The sequence below is a fragment of the Triticum dicoccoides genome, chromosome 5B, assembly GCF_002162155.2.
Source record: "Triticum dicoccoides isolate Atlit2015 ecotype Zavitan chromosome 5B, WEW_v2.0, whole genome shotgun sequence".
Taxonomy (NCBI): domain Eukaryota; kingdom Viridiplantae; phylum Streptophyta; class Magnoliopsida; order Poales; family Poaceae; genus Triticum; species Triticum dicoccoides.
The window spans coordinates 393,549,927-393,563,016 of record NC_041389.1 but is presented as its reverse complement, the minus strand read 5'-3'; positions in this window follow the sequence as shown (position 1 = coordinate 393,563,016).

The window sequence follows — 13,090 nt, the reverse complement described above, 5'->3', positions numbered from 1 at the left end:
AAATCGGGACCACCTGTTTGGCGAACTGCACGCCAAATAGGGAGGAAACACGTACCCCCGCCTCCACGCACCCGTTCTTGGGCTGGCCCATGTACGGGGCGAGACGCCCCCGTCATTTTCATTTTGTTTTTTTTGTCTTTTGTTTCTTATTTTCTATTTTTTAAATAATTTAGGATTTCAAGAATTAGTGAAATTTGAAAAAAATCTTTGAGAAATCATAAAATGTTCATGATTTAAAAAATGTTCATGATTTTAAAAAATGTTTGAGAAATCATAAAATGTTCGCAAATTCAAAGAAGGTTTGTAATTTTCAAAAATAATATTCAGGGTTTTGAAAAAATTGTAGCATATCAAGAAATGTTTGTATTAAAAAAATATTAATTTGAAAAATTATGTAGCATATCAAGAAACTTAATTGGAGGCTCCCAACACCACCACGAAGGTTCACCACAATGGAATGTATCTCCAAGGTGACCTCTTCCGTCTAGGGTGCCCAAACACCCAAGAAAAACAAGATCCGCAAAGGATTAGTGGGGGAAATCAAATATATCTTGGTGGAAGTGTAGATCGAGGCCCTCTCCTCCAAACCCTAGAAGATCAACAAGTTTTGATGGCTAGGGAGAGAGATTGGGTGAAAATGAACTTTAGGGCAACAATGAAACTTGGGGGATAGGAGGCATATATTCTTGGGGAACAAGACCCCCTCTATATAGGGGGGGGGGACAAATCCTACCGTTATCTGCTCTGCTCACACACAAGTGGTACTATCACTTAGTGTGGTAGTTCCATCTGTTACCTATGAGAACAAGAGTTCTGGAGCGGTAGTGTCGCCGGAGCTATAGTTCCGTCCACACGAGTGGCACTACCGCTAAATGTCATAGCAAACAGAGGAACCAATGGTAGTGTAGCGGCATTGGAGCGGAAGTATCGCAGAGAGTGGTATTAGCGTCCAACTATCGCTAAAGCAAATTGGGCAACAGAGACATGCATACCATTCCATTCACAAGCGGTACTAGACACGGTAGTAGCAAGCAGAAGTACTGCACCAGCGGTACTACCGCGCTACTACCGTTCTACTTCCATTTAATAAAATCGGGCAACAGAGAGTTGCACAGAAGGGATTTCTCGAGCGGTCGTAGCTACGATAGACCACAGTGGAAGTACCGCCTATGCGGTACTATCGTGGTAGCGAGCGGTACTACCGCTTGGGTGCAATCAAATTGCCCAAACAAACAAATGGATACTCCAAGTTGTGGGAAGGGTATGTGGGTGCATATGAGGTTGTGTGTGTGTTGATTCCACTCAAACCTTTCCAAAGCGGATCCCTCTTAATAGTACGGATTTCCTATGAATCAAGTCCACCGAAAAGGAATGTCGGAAAACTGTCTTCACTCTTTCTTTCACCGAGGGGAATAAAACGTCTTGTGCCATATAATAATATCTGAAATGCTAAATGCACACGGTTAGTCCGTAAAACACATTGTCATCAATCACCAAAACCATTAGAGAGAAGTATTCCATAACACTTGTGGTGGTGATAAAAGTCTTTCGGCTCTTTCTTCGAGGGTTTGTGAATATTTGGAAATTTATAGGTCAAGAATGATGGTAAGCAGAGCCACAAGGGGCTCACAAGCTAGGGTGGCACGCCTTATCCCCAGGGCATGCCCCCGCCTTGTGGGGCCCCCATGGGTCTTCTCGTCCTCCCCAAAAGCTTCTAGGGTCTCTTATTGTCCAGTAAAAATCATCCAAAAGTTTCGTCGTGCTTGGACTTATGTAGGTATGGATTTCGTGGAAAAGTAAAAACATGCAAAAAAACATAAACTAGCACTGGGCACTAAATTAATAGGTTATTCTAAAACTAATAATATAAAATGACATATAAAGTATACAAAAGTGATAAAATAATATGATTAACAATAAAAAATTATAGATAAATTTGAGACGTATCAGCACCCCCAATCTTAATTCCTACTCGGCCTCGAGTAGGTAATGACAACAAAAGAATTCTTGATGTTGAATGCTACCTAACCTATTCTTGATAAATTGATGTAATCATGGTATGAATATTGGGATACGAGTGATTCAAGGCAATAGTCTATCAATTTGACATTGAGACAACAATACATAAACATGCAAGTAAGCAATCATCGCCTTTGAAAAATAAAGATGCTAAATAACATGATCTCTACACACTTAATCATGGTGAGCATGGCATTCTTAGTCTTGCTAGCATAGAGATATCAAATTAAGAACAACCCTGGTGCCAAACCAAGCAATTAAATCAAAATTTATCTTGCTTCAGCTTTTTAAACTTTCACGCAATACTTGAGTGTGAGCCAAGGTCTTAGCATTGTATGTCAAAGAGAATGATGATAGGGGTGTACAAGGGAAGACAAAAGGTATGAGAAAGTCTCACATCAACGAGGCTTGATTGTTAGGCAATGCAGAGGCCTTACAGTCGATGTTAATGCGAGGAGAAGGGATTGCCATGCAACAGATGCACTAGAGCTATAAGTGTATGAAAACTCTCTATATGAAACTAAGTGGGTGTGCATGAAACTTACTTGTTCATGAAGATCTCAAGAATTTTGAGGAATCTCATCATCGGAATATGCAAGTCAAGTTCTATAATGTAAAAAATCCCACTAGTATACGAAAATGAAGGTCGTGAATATTCTCTATATGAAATGCATGGTGCTACTTTGGAGCACAAGTGTGGTAAGAGGATAGTAGCATGCCCCTGTCTCTTTTCTCTCATTTTTTTGAATGGATTCATGGACCTCATCCCCTTTTTTTGAGGAATCATAAGTCTCTAATTCATATCCTCACAGGTAGGGGCATGTTACTTATGATGACTTGTTGGATTTCCCCGAAGTGGAAGTGTGAAGGAGTATAGTAGCAGATAGTATTTCCCTCAGTTAAGAACCAAGGTTTATTGAACAAGTAGGAGGCACCACACAAACAACTTTAACAACACCTGCACACAAACAAACCAATTGCTTGCACCCAACAAAGGCAAGGGGTCGTCACTCCTCTTGTTCTTGCCAGCCACACGATTAAAAGCAGATAGAAATATGCAAAGTGACAAAAAGTAAAATAACAAATGAGAGGGAAATTTTGGAGACTTTTGTATTGATGGAAATAGGCCCGGGGCCATAGGTTCACCAGTGGAATTTCTCTCGAAAGCATGGCAACCGTGGGTAAACAAATTACTGTTGGGAAATTGAGAGAATTGAGCATAGTTATAATTGTGACCATTCATGGCATAATAAATACATAGGCATTATTTCCGTGGCAATTATATGGTTAATCCAACTGCATCTACTACTATTACTCCACCCCAAGACAACTATCCATCATGCATATTAAAGTATTAAGTTCACGATAAACAGAGTAACGCTCTAAGCAAGATGACATAATGTAGACAAACCCCAAGATCAATAAATATGACCAAACCCTGTTGTTTTATCCTTAGCAGAAACAATACAATACGTGCCTTTGCCCTCTTTGTCACTGGGCAAGATCACCACAAGATTGAATTTACCACAAAGCACCTCTCCCACTGAAGATAAATCAATCTAACTTGGACAAAGTAGACAGATAGATTGGAGAGAAAGACAAAACTATAAAATTATGCAACAAAGGAATTTCAAGGGGTGCATATAAACTCAATGAATAATCTAACCATAAACCCACAATTCATCGTATCCCAACAAACACACTGCAAAAGATTACATAAGATTGATCTTATAGAAAACCATTGTATTGAAGATCGAGAGAGAGAGAGAGAGAGAGAGAGAGAGAGAGAGAGAGAGAGAGAGGTCTAGCTACTACTATGGACCTATAGGTCCTGAAGGAACTACTCACACACCATCATGCAGGCATCAAGGTTGATGAACATGGCCTACCCAATGACCCCCCTGCGGTAGAGCACCGGAACAGGGCTCCGGATGGGATCGCTTCAGAACGGAGGCTTGAGGCAGCGATAAAATATTTTCGGGTCTCACTCCAAGTGACGGTGTCCTGCACTAGGGGGTGCTAACCTACTCGGCCCATACTCCTTGAGATGGGCCCATTGGTCCTCATTCATCTCGAAGTGGACCCTGGAAGCTACATAATGGGGGCGTGATCAGGACCGCATCTACCGAAGACTTGACGTACACTCCAAGACTTCTCCTGCCGCCTCCACGCCAAGATACACTACAAAAAAAGACACATCTGTGACATTTTGGGCCGAACGATTTTTTTCCTGTCATACTTATGAGACTTCTATGACGATAATTGTGACAAAACCCAGTAGCATCATAGATGTGGTGGGCTCCTACTTCTATGACAAAAAATCATGACAGAAAATAGGCTTTTCGTCCTGGGCGGGCCAGAGACGCAGCTGCATGACATTCTTTGGGCCGTCCATGATGGAAAAAACCGTGGTAGAAGCGAGGGCGAGGAAAATTTTGGGGAGTTCCTGGTTATGGTGGGTGGTCGGGGGCCGAGCGATGCATGTTTCTCTCGTATACGTACGCGCGTGTGTGCGAGGCGTCTGGCTCTAACTGAACCCGAGCGATTGCACTAGCTACATTACTGAACCCGAGTGATTCCTTCGCTACTACTGCTAACTGAAGCTTATCGAACCCTGCTGCCTCCTTCCCTTAATGAACAGTGAGCATTGCTAGGGGGTTTGGATGAACAGTTCCCGTTGGGGGTGGATGAACAGGACCCCGTGGTGTTGCCTCTGGATGAACAGGACCCCGATCGATCGAGCCGGTTGAGGCTGGATGAACAGGACCCTGTGGAGGGCTGGATGAATAGGATGACCCCATGGAGGCTGGATGAACAGTAGACGGTGGAGGGGGTGGATGAACAGTAACCTGTGGAGGGGTGGTTGAATAGGAGACTATGGGGAGGGCTGGTTGAACAATGCCGCTGGAGTAGCGCGCGGTGGAGGCTGGATGAACAGGAGCCCGTGGATGAACAGTCGCAGGTGGGGGCTGGAGGAGGTCGATGGTGGATGAACAGTAGCCCGTCGAGGCTGGAGGAGGTTGACGGTGGAGATGAACAGTATCCCGTGGAGTCCCGTTTTGCGGTACGCCACACCCCTTCCAATGAACAGGACCCCCGTTTCGACCGTAGAGCTCCAACACAAGTCCGTTTCCTCCGTTTTGCGGTACGCCACACCCCTCCCGGTCAACAGGACCCCGTTTAGACCTTAGGAGGTCCAACACAAGTCCGTTTCCTCTGTTTTGCGGTACGCCAGACCCCTCTCGATGAACAGGATCACGTTTCGAACGTGGCCGGTCGAACACAAGGCCGTTTCCTCCGTTCTGCGGTACGCCAGGCCTCATTTCCATCGGCTGTTCCGTCAAAGCCCTCCCGATGAACACGACGACGCATTCCGTTCTGTCCAAGCCGGTTGGCTCCCACGCGTTCCGTTGGCTCTTGATGAACACGACGTGTTCCGTTGCCTCTCGATGAACACGACGCATTCCGTTGCCTCCCCATGAACACGACGGCGATGCAGTTTCTCTGTTCCGACCCAGCCATGTACACGAGCCCTGACCATACGTATGCGCGAGTAGACATTTGAGACCCCACCCGTATGTACGTACGTGGCCGTATTTTCTTTCTTGCACACTGGCCGTTGTATGTACGTGTACATGCTACGTGCGCGCCTCTACTACGACACGTGCGCGCCTCTACATAGACCAGTATGTACGTACACGTTCGCGACCAGAATGACAAAGCTACGTACGCTTCGACCAGGTGGGTCCCGACTGTCATGCACTTCCTTGCGTCCGAAGATGTAGCTGGTGGGTCCCAGCAGTCAGGGGGGCGATCGTTTTTTTGCCCGTAATATGGACACACTTCCTTGCGTGCGAAGATGTAGCTGGTAGGTCCCAGCGGTCAGGGGGAAATGTTTTTTCGTGAAATACGGTGGCCCGTCCGGTGGGTCCCTGCTGTCAGGTGGAGGAATCATTATTTTCCGCGTAATAAGGAGGCACATCCTTGCTGCGGCCGTGGACCTAGCTATCAGCCTCTCCACGTACAATACTCTTCTGATGGAAGTCGTTCCTTGACCACGTTGACTACGCTGCGCCAAGAGCACTAGGGCAGTGGACGATGGCGAGGCCTAGGAAGGGGACGACGCGGAGCCGGGGAAGACGCGGCAGTGGAAGCTCGCGTGGGGAGGAGTACGAGGGTTCACTGGTTCGGCTGCGGTGTGAGGCCGCCGTCGCCGTAGAATAACAGGGAGTGTGGGTGAGTAGAGGGATGGCCTGGCCAGCGGTGGGAGTAGTAGGGGGTGGTGAGGCCTCCGCGGCATCATAGCCGACCATGGGAGGCAGGAGCACGCGGCACGACCGACGCTGGTTTGGGCGGCTGGAGCAAGAAGACCAGAGGTTGAAGAAGCACTACGGCCGTTGGATGAACATCATACGGTAACTGGAGCTAGAATCGTTCATATTGACTAAGTTGACACATCCCTCCGTCCCCGTCAACTTGGTAGGCCCACAAGACCACTATGCTGGGTTCCAGCTAGCAGGGGAGTATTTATTTTTTGTGTGTGTAATAAGGAGGCACTTCCTTGCGTGCGAAGATAGATGGTGGGTCCGACCTGTCAGCGGGGGCACGTTTTTTTTCACAAAATACAGAGGCCCTTCCGGTGGGTCCCATATGTCAGGTGGAGGAATCATTATTTTGAGCGTAATAAGGAGGCATTTCCTTGTGTGTGGTCGTGGACCTAGCTGTCAGTCTCTCCATGCACAGTCTACTTCCGATGGTGTCGTTCATTGACCATGTTGACCACGCCGCGCCGAGCGCATCCAATGTGGTGGACGACGCCGAGGCCCCGGACAGCAACGAGCCGGAGATGGGAAGACATGGGAGTAGAGTCGCAGACGGAGAGGTGTACGAGTGTTAACTGGTTCTGGTGCGGTGTGGTTCGGCAGTCGGTGGAGAAGAACAGGAGGTGTAGAGGGGTGGCCTGGCCAACAACAGAGTAGCGCTTCACAGCGAAGCGTGCTAAGAAGAGCTGCTAGCAGCAGGAGGCGGGAGGTGGTCCCGGCGGTGCTGGAGGAAGAAGACGAGAGATTGAAGATGGATGTAGTCGTTGGATGTAAATCCAACGGCTAACGATTTCAAAATCATTTTTTGACTAAGTTGACAACGACTTGCGTTGGCTTCGACCTATTGGCCCACATTTCAGCCTCCAAAAATATGGCACGTATTGAACCCATTTTTTCAGAATTTATAGTCTTTTTTGCGGGGTAGAATTTACAGTCAATTTGATCTTTTTTTTGAATTACAGTCCATTAGCTGGGCTGGGTGAACAAATAATGTAGCGTCCATGCGGCCCATTTATTTATTTTTCTAAAAAATTACAGGTCATTTGCACTTTCTCGAAATACACGATTTTGCTGGGCTGATTCTAATTATAATGTTGGGTTGGGCCAGCAATGTTATCAAAAAATAAACAGGGGCTGGCCATTTTGTTATAAATATATTTAAATAATAAGTGATTTATTATTACATTTTTCCTTAAATCTTACCAAGCTTTTGTACACAATCACTAGGATTTTCGTGCCAAAACAATCCAGGATTTTATTGTTAAGAAATTATTTTTATAAGTTAATAAGATGTGGGATATTGTTTTCTTACATATGTAAGTATATGTTAAATATATGATGAAAATAAAAATAATATATAATAACATATAAAATAATTTAAATATATATAATATAGTTAGAAGGGAAACATAAGTTGGACCAGGCATTCCTATTCTTACATAGAAAAATAGAACAGACCTCCGCGTTTTCTTCAAAAATATACATAAATTGGGCTGCTGATGTTTCATGAAAAAGAAAACCTTGGATGGGAGGTCCATAGGCCGGTCGATACATGATGGCCCTCAAGAAAATATAAAGAAGCCTATGGACCTCCCATCTGAGGTCGTGGGCTGCGCATGTTAAAACAGAAAGCCTAGACGGGGCAGCCCAAAACCCAGCTGATACTTGCTGCCCCAGTGATAATAAATGATACCTGCTAGCTCCCTGGCTTCATTGTGAATTTATCTCCTATAGTAACTACGTTGAAGAACCTAAAAAAATGTAACTATGTTGACAAACCCGTGGGCCCCAACGTCAATATAGCATTAGGAGGAAGTATTTTTTCGATGAGGCACTTGCTTGCGTACGGCCATAGACCTGGTGGGTCCCGACTGTCTGCCTCTCCACGTACAATCCTCTCCAGATTCCTCTTGTTTGTTCAGCATGTTCACAACGGCAGACAGCAGCGTCGCGGCGAGCGCACAAAGGCGCAGGAGGGGATCCGACCACCTGAGGAAGTGCCTTATTATTAACGAAACTACTGAACTAGCCTAGTGGCCAAGTGACACTACCCGACAACTGTTCCGCCCGGGTTCAATTCCACCTATGCAGGGAAAATATCTCCAATTTTTTTGCCTCTGCCTTTATTGACATGTGGGTCCCCATTGTCATCTACGCACACCACGTCCAACACTTGCCAAAAATTCGTCCCTCGTTTTCTCTGTGTTTTGCACACTCGACATTGTGTGGGCATTTTGAAAATAACATATCTTTTTGACTGTGCATCATATGAAGATGTGCTATGCATGAATGTTGATCAGCATGATGTTAACTGGTTGGTAGTTCCATTTTCGACCATGAATAAAACTTCCAACATGATGTTAACCCTGTTTGAAAAGGCCGTGTTAATATAAATGCTCTGCCTCTGAAAGTTGTAGTTTCTTATCTGAAACTGAACTTGCAGTTTCTTATCTGAAACTGAAACTTGCAGTTTCTTCTCTGAGAATCACATTGTCTGCACTTTTATACTCCTATGAAACTAATATTTTTAAGTGCTAAAAATAGATCTCTAGAATTCATAAAATACTTCATATGCTCAATACTGCAAACATGAAATTCAAAAGACATTCATATCTGAAAGTACTCTCAAAATACACAACACAAAACACAATTCACAACCTGCAAATACTGACAACCCTAAGCTCCTCCCGACAATTCACAACCTGCTCGACTATTGGGCTGGGGGAGGGGGGCAGTCCCCTCCTATTGCTCGGCGGGAGACAGCCGCCCCGTGAGACGATGTGAATGGCGAGGGAGAGGATGATGGGGAAGCGTCGTTGGGCCAACTGCTTTTCTGCAGTTGGGTTCGGTCGACGAAGACTCCACCGGCTCGCTCTGGCACGACACCCTCACAAACGTCACCCTGTAGATGCTCGATCCTTCAATCTCTGGTGGATGCTCCATCTGGGATCGATACTCCCACCATCGCTCCCTCACGATCGGATTCGGAGAATCTGTTTGCTCCATGGCCCAGAGGAGCAGCTCTATGTACTCCCGCGCGACTCCCTCCGGGAGTATCGCCGCCTTATTGCTTTATTGCAGATATTTGGCCATGGATGTCGCCGTCGACGCTAGTTGGTCCTTGTTGTCAAACCAAGACTATATCTCCAACATCCTAGCTAGCTTCACAGGGTCGCCGTCTGCAATCCTCACGTATCGGTTGTACTCCTCCATCGATCTACTTCTCCACAGAACCTTCACTCACCGGTGGTGGTTTTTGAATGGAAGAGGAGAGGAGCAACGCTGGTTTTGGATTAGAACAAGAGAGGAGTGATGCTGGTTTTGGATTGGAATAGGAGAGGAGGCGGTGGTTTTGAAATGGAAGAGGATAGGAGCGGCGCTGGATTTAGATTGGAACAGGAGAGGAGCGGCGGTGGTTTAAGAGGAGAAGAGTGAAAGAGCGACGCTGGTCTTGGAAGTATTTTTTTGTTTTGCGTATTTTGGGTCAAAGTTTGACCACGTACTGTATTTGACAAGCAAAATGTGAATGCATGTCACCAAAAAATGCATCGTCTGGTTCGTATCTGAATGTACTTTCAAATTATATTATTTTTGCAACGTATAACATATATTTTATTTGCGAAAATCATGGTCAATTATGACCCAGAATAAAAGGGATACTAGTTAATGTGGGGTCGCTTTCTTAATTGAAGGGTAAATTGATTTTGATTTTGATCTAGTCACAGTGCGTCGGCCCTCTCATCCAATCCTAAATCGCTGCCGTGCGCTCCTCTCCCTCTTCTCCATTGAAAAACCACCTCCTCTCCTCTCCATCATCTCCATTCCAAAACCACCGTCTCGCCTCTCCCACTTCTCCATTGCAAAACCACCTCCTCTCCTCTCCATCATCTCCATTCCAAAACCGCCATCTCGCCTCTCCCTCTTCTCTATTGCAAGACCACCGCCTCTCCTCCCATCTTCCAAAGCTAGCACCCGACCACTCAGAAGGACATCTATGGAGAGGATGCAGCAGTGAGTCAGGAAGATCACCGGCGGCGACCAGGCAAAGTTAGCCAAGTTGAAGGAGATCCTTACTTGGTTTGACAATAAGTGGGAGATTTCAAGGATGGTGAGGGCCATGTGGCAATGTATGCGAAAGAGCGAGATGGCGGCGATGTACATGTACTCCTCGGCGGCAGTCACGCCGCATTCCTCTAAGTCCATCTAGTATCTTCCCTGGGTGATGGAGCAGACAGATTTTCCCGAGGCGACAGTCAGGCGGAGGTGGTGAGCGTACAGGTCAAAGGTCGAGCACCCAGAGGATAACGAATCGATCGAGTATGGTGTGCCGTTCGTGAGGGTGCAGAGCCAGCCGGAGCCACAGAACTATTCGTTCTCCCACCGCAAGAGGAGGCCGGATGGCGCGACATCGCTTCCCTGTCGTTCTCCATGGTTCCCTCGACGCTCGCCTCGTTTCAATGGCGGTGGTAGGGTTTAAGGTAAGCTTCGTAGTAACCTAATCTTCCACCTGCTCATGTTTACAATCAGTGTGACAGCTAATGAAAATCATGCTTAAAATCAGTCTCCAAGTACTACGCCAATCACCCTAAAATAGGTCTGGACCTTTGGGTCAAAGTTGTGACACAGTGTACAAATAAAGAAAAATAGATTGGTGCTTCTTTCTGAAAAAGGAGTACTCCCTAGAAAACTGCCAATATAACTACTAGTATTTGGTTAGAGGATTTGCTGCCGAGAAAGTTCCGTCCACAGAGAGCGCCACACATCCCACTGGTTGTGGCACCCCGGCTCAGAGCGACCGGTTTACCTTGCATTACCAGCCCAGAGATCTTGTCTTCTGGCAACACACAACAACTTGGTACAGAAAAACAACTGCTTTATTCATGCTAGCGGAGCATAGTTTATATTACAACAGTTAGCGAGGCCAAGCGGCACACACGGTGCGGCTGAACAATATGTACATTATTTAGTGAACATAAAGGGGCCTTGATCATGACAACTACACGACAGCGGAACAACGTCGTAGCGGAACTCCATAGCACAGGGACACCGATGTGGACACGATCTAGACTCGGACATCACTCCTTTCCAACGAGACTTTCCTGAAATCTGGCATGACACGCCAGGTCAGTACATTGAATGTACTTGCAAGCTCACAACAAGCATAAACATAATGACAAACAATATCATGATATATAACCATTTAATCAACAATGCAACCATATATCCAACATGCTGTGAATATGCTCAACTGGTACTCGTACCACGAACTTGCTTACCGGACGTGATCATTTCCAGACCACAAACATGATGATCTAAAAAACACACTCGTGATCCTTACGGCGATCACAACCCGACCAACTCATGGCCCGTGATCCTTACAGCGATCACAACCCGACCAACTCATGGACCATGATCCTTACGGCGATCACAACCCGACCAACTCATGGACCAACTCAACACGATGGCCTCACTGCCATCCTCAGTACAAACTTACTGTGCAAATTTATAAGTGTTGACCCATGGTGTACCCTAGTTTCGAGCGTGTCCGTAACCGTGGACTCAGCTATCGATAGATTAAAACACTCTACAGAGGTTAGTACACTGTACCCACACTACGGAACCCATGGCCTCGCACTCCCATTCGGGTGGACCAACGGCATTCCGACGAAACCATTTCATTGTCATGACACTCTCCCGGCCACTCTGACTCAGTCCCCATCGGGCTAGTCCTGGGTGGCCCCGTGTCTACCTCCAGACACCTCAACCACCGTCATGGCCACGATCCACTCTGGGACCCGGTACCAAAACTTAACTTAACAACGGGCTCACAAGGTTATGCCTGCCTACCAGGCCAGGGTACAACACGCCCATAACCTTCCCTAAATGGAGGCACCGACCAGAGGCACGACAATGAAACGCATTAAGGCCGTCCCATACCGGCAAATGTGGTTGCACTAGGAAAGACTTGTTTCAACGGCACCATGACCCGGTGAACAACATATTCGAGTTGAGTTACTTATTAGCTTCAACTTAATGTGAAAATAACCAGTGTCATAATGCCATGCTATGCATCACTTAACACATGCATCACGTAACCATGCAAATAACTGAATCAACCATGCTCCCACGGAGCCATCATCAACTCATGCTACTTCTCTGGTTAAGATCACACCTCACTTAAACCAGAATCATTTCTAGCAATCTCATCATTTTTCATCATGCAAAGATAATAATTAAACTCCATGACCATATCCTTAATTCATTACTTGTAACTAAGTTCTTCTTAGCTTATCAGCAAGATTTACTTCAAACTTTCTGTAATTCAAGCATTTTAACATGACAAGCATCTAATAGAATAATATCATTATATAACTACTTTTAAATGCATAAATATTCATAAGTTCAAGTAGGAAAATCACAAATATTGAAGTGGCACTATGAAAATGTTGATGTGGCTTGCCTTAGTGCTGATGAGGTTCAGAAAGCTCCTGGTGATCCTCAAGATAAGCTGGCTCTTCTAAAAATAATCAAAACCACAAAAAGAAAACCTCAAGAAACCTTCTGAAAATTACTAGAAAATCTAGACAGCAAGGAAAAATCCCATCTTTTGGGCGCTGTTAGATTTTTCGACATAGAACACAATGCGAAAAGAATCAATGCATTTGAACTTATAGATAAAAAGTTATGGCCATTTGAAGTTTCCTGGATTTAAATGAATTTGAAATAAATATTAAACAGACAGGTGGTGG